General features: G+C 40.0%; 1 protein-coding gene across 3 annotated transcripts in view; it reads right to left on the minus strand.

Moving 5' to 3' along the window:
- Arhgef12 (Rho guanine nucleotide exchange factor 12) overlaps positions 1-9,000 on the minus strand; it is a 142,529-nt gene that overhangs the window by 97,445 nt on the left and 36,084 nt on the right. Inside the window, exon 1 of one of the 3 annotated variants that reach the window (XM_031344556.1) lies at positions 8,118-8,286. The exons of the other annotated variants lie outside the window; for them this stretch is intronic. The gene's annotated coding sequence lies outside the window, so the exon portion shown is untranslated. Of the gene's footprint in view, positions 1-8,117; positions 8,287-9,000 lie in introns of those variants that run through there. 3 annotated transcript variants of the gene reach the window in all.

The following is a 9,000-nucleotide window of genomic DNA, read 5'->3' on the forward strand; positions in this document are numbered from 1 at the left end:
AAAAAAAAAAAAAAAAAAAACCATACATAGTAGAAGGAAAAAACTGACTTCCACAAGTTGTCATATGCATTCCGTGGTGTGCTTGCCCCTACCCCTCATACACACATACACACACACAAACACACACAAACACACACACACAGAGTAAATAAATAAATGTGTTGTTTTTTTTTTTTTTTTAAAAAAGGAGAATCTTTCTTCCTATCTCATCCACACACTGGAAGTTCTAAGGCAACAGGGTTCTAGGTCAGCACTACGCCCTAGTAAAGTACTAGACAAGACAGTCACTCAATAAATGTCTGTGTACTGTAAGAACAGATCTCAGTCATGGTCAACTTGACTATCTTCAATTCCAAACAATTGTGTTCTCGGCACTCATTTAGATTTACCATTGGCATCAAGTTCAACAGACCTAAAAATATTTACTTTGACCTCCACAAAACTGCTTTTCTGCCTTAACAAATGGACATCATCCATACAGATGGTCTAGTAAGAATCCAGAATTTGGGCTGAAGAGAGAGTTCAGTGGTTAAGAGGACAGGCTGCTCTTACAACAAACCAGATTTAATTCCCACAATCCACATTACAACTTACAATTATCTGTAATTCCAGGGCATGAGTAGATTTTCTGGCTTCCATAAGCAATGTAGGCACACATACACGTAGGCAAACACATATACATAATTTCTTTTGTTTTTAAATTAGAAATTTGGAAGCCATTAATGCCATCCACCTCTCCCTCTGCCCCCAACTATATCCACCTATCAGAAATGTAGCCATTTCTGAGCATCTACAGTACAGAGTCAGAAATACACAATATTAACACAATATTTGTTTCTGTGGTGTTTGTAGCTCTCCTCGAATTCAAATGCTTTATCACTAATGAATACTTCGAATTCATCTTCTTCTGGCCTTCTCCATTGCTAGCATAGAGCGACCCACCTGCCAGGCCTGTGCCTGCAATGACATTGGTTTCCAGTCTTGTGCCCAACATCCTTTCCTGTCGAGCAGCTATAGACTTTCCTCTTTTTTTTTTTTGAAATTTTTTTATTAGATCTTTTCTTTTCTTTTCTTTTTTCGAGACAAGGTTTCTCTGTATATCCCTGATTGTCCTGGAACTCACTCAGTAGACCAAGCTAGCCTCCAACTCAGAAATCCGCCTGCCTCGGTCTTCCAAGTGCTGGGATTAAAGGAGTGTACCACCACTGCTCAGCTAGATATTTTATTTATATTTCAAATGATATCTCCTTTCCCAGTTCCCCCTCTGGGGGGTGAAAAAAAAAAACCTGTTCCCTCCCCCTCCCCCTGCTCACCAATCCACCCTCTCCCGATTCCTGGCCTTGGCATTCCCCTACACTGGGGCATAGAACCTTCACAGGACCAAGGGTCTCTCCTCCCATTGATGACCCACTAGGCCATCCTCTGCTACATATGCTGCTGGAGCCATGAGTCCTACCATGTGAACTCTTTGGTTGGTGGTTTAGTCCCTGGGAGCTCTGAGGGTACTGATTAGTTCATATTGTTGTTCGTCCTAAGAGGCTGGAAAACCCTTCAGCTCCTTGGGTCCTTTCTCTAACTCCTTCAATGGGGATCCTGTGCTCAGTCCAATGGATGGCTGTGAGCCTCTACTTCTGTATTAGTCGGGCACTGTCAGAGCCTCTCAGGAGACAGCTATATCAGGCTCCTGTCAGCCAGCACTTGTTGGCATCCATACAGAAAATGGGGTACATTTACACGATGGAGTACTACTCAGCTATTAAAAGCAATTTATGAAATTCTTAGGGAAATGAATAGAACTGGAGAATATCATCCTGAGTGAGGTAACCCAATCACAAAAGAACACACATGGTATGCACTCAGTGATAAGTGGATATTAGCCTAGAAGCTCAGAATACCCAAAATACAACCCACAAGCCAAAAGAAACTCAAGAAGAAGGAAGACCAAAGCTTCGGTCCTTCTTAGAAGGGGGAACAAAATATCCATGGAAGGAGTTGCAGAGACAAACTATGAAGCAGAGACTGAAGGAAGGACAATCCAGAGACGGCTCCACTTGGGAATCTTTCCCATATTCAATCAGCTATAGATTTTCAAATCACAAATGGTCCCTCTCATTAAAATTCCTTCAATTGTTTTCCATTAAATGGGGTGGTAGGGGCAGACATCCAAACACTAAACATGACATAAGAGGGTAAATCAGGCATTTCTTACCTCTAACCTCAGTTAAGTTAATATGCCCTAGTGGCCTTCAGGACCACTCCCTAGGGACTTTCCCTAGAAAGTAGTTTCTTATATACTGCTCTATGTGAGGCCCTCTTGTCACCAACATAACTTCTGAGATCTTTTCTTAACATCTGCTACCTCAGAAAACCCTTGCCTTTTCTTTGATCCCCAAATTCTGTTTACTCGTGTTCTTACAATATATTTGAATTCAGACCTATACAACAACTATTGCATAGCACAAGAAATACTAAAACTGGGGCTACAGGCATGCTTTAGTGGATGCAGTGCTTGCTGTGCAGGGATGAGGACCTGAGTTTGGATTCCAAACACACATGTAAAAGACAAGTGTACTAGCATTGCCTCTGTAACTCCAGAACTGAAGGGTGGAGACAGGCAATCTGGGAGCTCAGTAACCCACCAGCTAACCTAGTCAAAACACAGAGCCCAAAGATTCACGGAAAGAGCCTGTCACAAAAAAAAAACAAGAAGGAAAGGAAATCACCCAACACCAACTACACATGCCTACACATGCCTACACACACACACACACACACACACACATACACACACATACACACACACAACTCAGATACAAGAAAAATACATGATCTATGAAAGAATGATAAACTGGGATCCAGAGTTTAAAGTGGTGCTCCTGCAAATATAAGTTACCTTAATAATAAAAGCATGTAAAACAGGGTGGGAGAAAACATTCCAAAGCATATCTATTTGTGGCTTTCACTAGAATCTATAATGAACTCAATGATAAGAAGACTCTTAAAAGCAAGATTTGAAGAGACAACTCACAAAAAGTATGTGGATGGGGGGCTGGAGAGATGGCTCAGTGGTTAAGAGCACTGACTGCTCTTCCAAAGGTCCTGAGTTCAAATCCCAGCAACCACATGGTGGCTCACAACCATCTGTACAGCTACAGTGTTCACATATACATTAAATAAATCAAATTAGCTTATTAATATTTTTTTAAAAAAATGTGGATGGCACATTAAAGGACATCCAATGTTAGTAGACACTGGTGAATACAAAATACAATAGCATGCCCCTGCAGGCCCACTACAGCAGCTGAAAGGAAGAACTGACCATTCCAAGGATCAGAAGCAGCTGTAACCCTGCTGGTGAGTGTGACACAGCACGGTTAATTCAGAAACATTTTCTCAAAGGGCAAAATTATACACTAGCCACACCAGCCAAGTCATCCATCCTAGAAAAATGAAAACTTATGTCCACACAAAGACAAGCAAGAATGTCCAAAGTAGGGTCTGGGGAAATGGCTCAGTGGTTAAGAGCACTGACTGCTCTTCCAGAGGTCCTGGGTTCAATTCCCAGCAATCACATCATGGCTCACAACCATCTGTAATGAGATCTGATGCCTTCTTCTGGTGTGTCTGGAGAGAGCTACAGTGTACTCATATACATAAAATAAATAAAAATTTTAAAAAATGTCCAAAGTAAACTTAATAGTCTAAGACTTGCATACTGTGTCCACCAACAGCTGAATGAGTAAACTGTAGTATATATCAATATATTACTCAACAAGAAAAAGAAATGAACTATTGAGGCACAACACAGTCAAAACCTAGAATAATTACAAAGAGAATAAAATAGCCAAACAAGATATCAAAAACCATATAACACCATATATATGAAACATACGCAAACTAACCCACTGTGGGATGAAACAGACAGGTGAAGGACATGGAGGGAAGGACTGTAAGAAAAACACAAGAAAACTATTGTTTGTATTCAGGTTTTTTGAGACAGGGTTTCACTACATTCCCCAGGCTGGCCTAAAATTTATTATATAGCCCAGGCTGATCTTTAACTCATGCTCTTCCTTCCTCGGCCTCCTGTGTGCTAGGATTATCAGCCAGAGCTAACCCATCAGCTGTATTTATTTTCTTGACTGCAACGATAGTTTTCCAGTTACATACAGGTATCAAAGCCTATCAAGGTGTACAACTTAAATATATATAGCTTAGGGCTGGAGAGAGAATACAGTCGGGTCAATGCTTGCCACATGAAAATGTGGACCTAAGTTTGGTCCCCAAATCCATACAAAAAGCCAGGCATGGCAGACTGTGCTTGGAATCGCAGTACTTGGAAGAAAAAGAAAGGTGGACCTGTAGGGCTTGCTAGCCAGACAGCCTAGCCTAATTGGCAAGCCCCAGGTCCTGCCTAGTAAGAGGCTCTATCTTAAAACACAAACGTGGTGAGCAGTGGTGGTGCATGCATGCCTTTAATCCGAGCACTTGGGAGGCAGAGGCAGGCAGACTTCTGAGTTCGAGGCCAGCCTCGTCTACAAAGTGAGCTCCTGGACAGCCAGGGCTACACAGAGAAACCCTGTCTCCAAAAACCAAAAAAAAAACCAAAAAAACAAAAAAACAAAAAAACAAAAAAACAAAAAAACAAAAAAACAAAACAAAAAAACCACAAAGGTAGAATGCTTCCAAGAGCCATATGCCAAACATGCGCACACGCACACGCGCGCACACACACACATATATACACACACAAACATTTAAAGCTTATTACACATTATACTTCAATAAAGCTTTTAGACTCTAAAAATAAAACTAAATGTTTACTCAAAAAGCCAGGTGCAATGATAGAATCCTAAAATCCCAGCATTCAGGATGTTAAGGAAAAAAAGGACTCCCAAGTTGAAGGCCAGATGCACAACACGAGATACCTTCTTAAAAATAAAGGCTACACAGAGGTTGGAGAGATGGCTCAGCAATTAGGAACACTTGTTGATCTTGGAGAGGATCCAGGTTCAGTTCCCAGGACCCACATGGCTTACAATAATCTGTAACTCCAGTTCCAGTGCTCTCTTTTAACCTTGAGCACTGCGAGCACATGATACACACATGCACATGCGTGTACATGCACATGCACATGCGTGAGGGCATGCAAAATACCAATACCCATAAAGTTAATATAAATCTTTACAAAACAAAAAATAAACACTTCTTGGCTGGAAAAATGAATGGCTCAGTCAGTGAGGTGCATGCCAGGAAGTGCACGCAGGAAGGCTCAAGTTCAGATCCCCAGCACACAAAATAATTAAACTAATTAATTATTAAAATTAATTTAATTTTAAAAGTCAGACTAAGTAATGCTCTGCTCTGATCCTCATGTTGGAACACAGGCAGAACCAGGTTAAGCTTGCTAAGCAGCCAATCTAAACTTAATCCAAGGGTCACAAAAAGACCCTGTCTCAAAAGACAGGTGGAAAAGTCAGGCTAGAGAAATGGTTTAGCAAGTACAGATCTAGCCATGGAAGTGTGAGGACAAGATTAGATCTCCAGCATCCATGTAATGTTGAATGGACGTGGTATCCCACCTGTAATCCTGCTCATCAAGAGGTTAGACTAGCTGAATAAGTGAGCCCTGGGTTCACTCGCCTCAATACATGCAGTGAAGAGCAACTCAGCAAGACTCCTAACTTCAAGCTCTGGCTCCACATGCACCCACAAACGTGCACACCAAACAAACACACAAATGGAATAGTGGAGAGCTGAATAGTGTGAGATACCTAAGGCTACCTTTAGCCTCCACACTAAGCACAGGTACCCCCACATACAGATATATATATATATATACTATATGTACACACAAAATTAAGCAATTATAGAACCTCTTGCCCATAAACACTGTTATTATTTATGAAATGTAAAAGACTCAGTGGTCTGAACATTTTTCTCCCTGTTATAAATTTTAGACTATTCATATTTTTGCATGGGAAATTCCAGCAATTTAAGACTACCTGACTAAACTTGTCCTGTAACTTTCTTCTTTTAAGGTTTTTAAACATAAGTTCCTTGAAGGATCACTGTATAGTGAGATGAATGTCAGCCCCAAGAGAACCTTTTGTCATCTGGGGCTGAGTTAGTCATTTATTCCCCTAGACACTGTAGTTTATTCTTCATTCACCCAGTCAGAAAGTTAAATGAAGACAGCACACAATGTGTAGGCAAGCAACATACAGGCCCTTGCAATCTGTGAGGAAGAAAGGGAGAAGGCAACCGATACAGAATAATGGTCTTAAGGAATAAATGAATACTGTACATGGCAAGTCAGAACGTTATACACATTCTAGGTATCCCTTCAAACCATAAAGTCATGGCTCTAAAGAATCAGTAAGGAAGCTAAATGCAACAGTAATGAAAACCCTCAACAGGCTGACGTCATAAGCCATCCAAGGAGTAAGGAAATGGCAGTGCAGAGAATTATGCCAAGCCCAGTTCTTACCCTACACCGTTAAGCAGTGGCTCAACTGCTCAGTTTTTGACAGACTACAATCCCTATCTCTTAGTCGCTCCTTTTTTGTGATATCAATAATTTCAATAAAATATCTTAATCTGCTCATATACAAACAGTGAAAAGGTGTTTTAGAGTCTGACAGGCCTTTACTTCACTATTTTGTGGTTACTAACTTGTTTGTCTAAATATAAAATTTCTCAACTATAAAAATAGATGAGAGATAAACTATTGCTATACATAAAAAGTATGGTTTAAAAGAGAAGAGGGTAATTTTAGCAGTAAATGAAAAACCTAGTATTTAATAAAAAACACCTACATGTCAGTATATAAATACTGCTTATTATATGTGTGCATGAAAGATAGTACATCATATGCATGAATTTCTTTATTCTTCTATTCAGTTATAAACCCCGTATACATCGTATACATTTAAAGTTCAAGGTATAATGTAAATGCACAATGAGCATGTTAATTTGCTAATACTTTTGCGGAGTCAGTCTTCCAAATGTAATGAATGAATCATGAGGAAACTCATGTCACTGGGAAAGAGATAAGAAAATGAGTAGAAAGCTTTACCATATGCTCCAAAGTGTGAATCTAATCTATCTATAAGGAAATCTGCAATATTAAACATTTCAGTTATAAATTACAGCCCTAGGTCTTTCTGACTACAAGAAATAACTTCTAACATGACCGATACCTTCAGAAGAAAGACCTAAGCTGGGGATATAGCTCAATGATTAAATGCTTGTCTAGCATGCAAGAGATCCTGAGTACAACAAATACTAAAGATCCTAAAAAAGAAAACCATATCCACCACTGCATTTCTCACACTCAGGTCTCTGCCCCAGCACTCAGACATCACTGGAGGGGAAGGGGGAACGCTACCCTAATGCCACCACTGCAGCTCAGCAGCAGCTTTACAGTTAGAATCAACATTTTAGCTGACACAAGCAAAAATACCACTAACTGAACAAAGGATAAAATAATTCTAACTGATGCAAGAGTTCCTGAAGCTATGGGTATCACCTTTTCCAAATAACCGTATGTTTCAATTTATAAGAAAAAAATAAACTGAAAAAAAAAAATAGCCACATAGAATACTTTGTGAAAAACATTCCCTTCCCCCACTGGAATATGAATCCCTGCCCCCATGCCCCATTCACAGTCTCTTGGGTATCAAAGGGAGACAACCATCGGAAAAATTCAAGATGATTAAATCACAATTCACAGAATAATAATTCATCAGCCCTAGCCCAGATTCAAGAGCCATTACCCAGCTCAGTTCTACAAAGGTAACAGAAGGGTGACGCTTCCAGTCCTCTGAATAAAGATATCCCTGCATGCTGCATGTTAAAACCTTTGTTCTCAAGCTAATCCATTAAGGCATGGGTTTTCAAAACTAGGAATTTTCTTTCTTTAGGTCAAGATATGTTTTTTAAAGCAAGAAGAAAAAAAATAAAATGCTATTATAAGAAATAATAATGATGTACAAAAATCCTTTCCCTTGCCCATTTCATTCTTCTCTAGGTATATCCCCTTTACTGAAGCTATTTTTCTACCATTTTGCCTTATTCTTTACACTACAGAGAAAACAAAGACTGCCATAGATTACCTGGATAACCCGACAAATCAGCAGGCAAGCAGAAGCTCAAAAGGCTTGTTTCTTGTTTCCATGGAGCACAGGAGAGTGAAATCCTCACCTAACGCCACTCCCCTAGCAATCCTAGGCTGTTCCTTTATCCATACATTCCACAGCCTTGGAGAGGCATTTGTCAATGATTTTACTGACCACAAGAGGGAAGACAGAAAGAAACCCCACCTCTTCTCCTACCCCGAATCATTTGCCATCATCAACTGAAGCTCAACACTGCACAGCTAATGGGAAGGCAGGGAACAGCATCCATGCACACTCCCCTGCATTATACCATACAATGCATATAGATGACAGACAGAGCAAGTTAGCTCAGCTGACAGTTTTTAAGACAGCAAGCCAAGAGCTTCTATAAAATCACAAAGATGTGTACAAGATCTAAGTATAGAACCACAAAAAATTCCTCAATGCAGATTTTTAAATGGGGAATTTCCTGAAAACAGTACACAAATGGAGTCTTCCGACGTCTTACTTTGTTGTCATTTCTGTTCTATTTCCTAATAAGCCAAAAAAAACAAGTTAGAATTAAAAAACAAGTAATAAGAAAAGGACTCCCTTTGTGAGCAATATGATCCCCACAAAGAGAATCAGAGAATCTGAGCATGAAGGAGGTGGGAGTGGAGAAGAAACAGATAAAAAATGGGGAGGGAAGAAAAATATTTTCTGCCCCAATAAGCCTAATTAAGTCTGTAAGCTGGGCTGGGAGGACTGAAATTTCTTCATGCTATTCTGTCTGTTTGTGTTTGATTACTGTAAATCTTCCCAGGTCTCCTAGTATGCCCCAGGCACTATGATGTCTGGCACACTGTTAACTCACCCTTGCCACTTGCAGTGGAATGGGGCG

This window comes from Mastomys coucha, unplaced genomic scaffold (genome assembly GCF_008632895.1).
Source record: "Mastomys coucha isolate ucsf_1 unplaced genomic scaffold, UCSF_Mcou_1 pScaffold23, whole genome shotgun sequence".
NCBI classification, from domain to species: domain Eukaryota; kingdom Metazoa; phylum Chordata; class Mammalia; order Rodentia; family Muridae; genus Mastomys; species Mastomys coucha.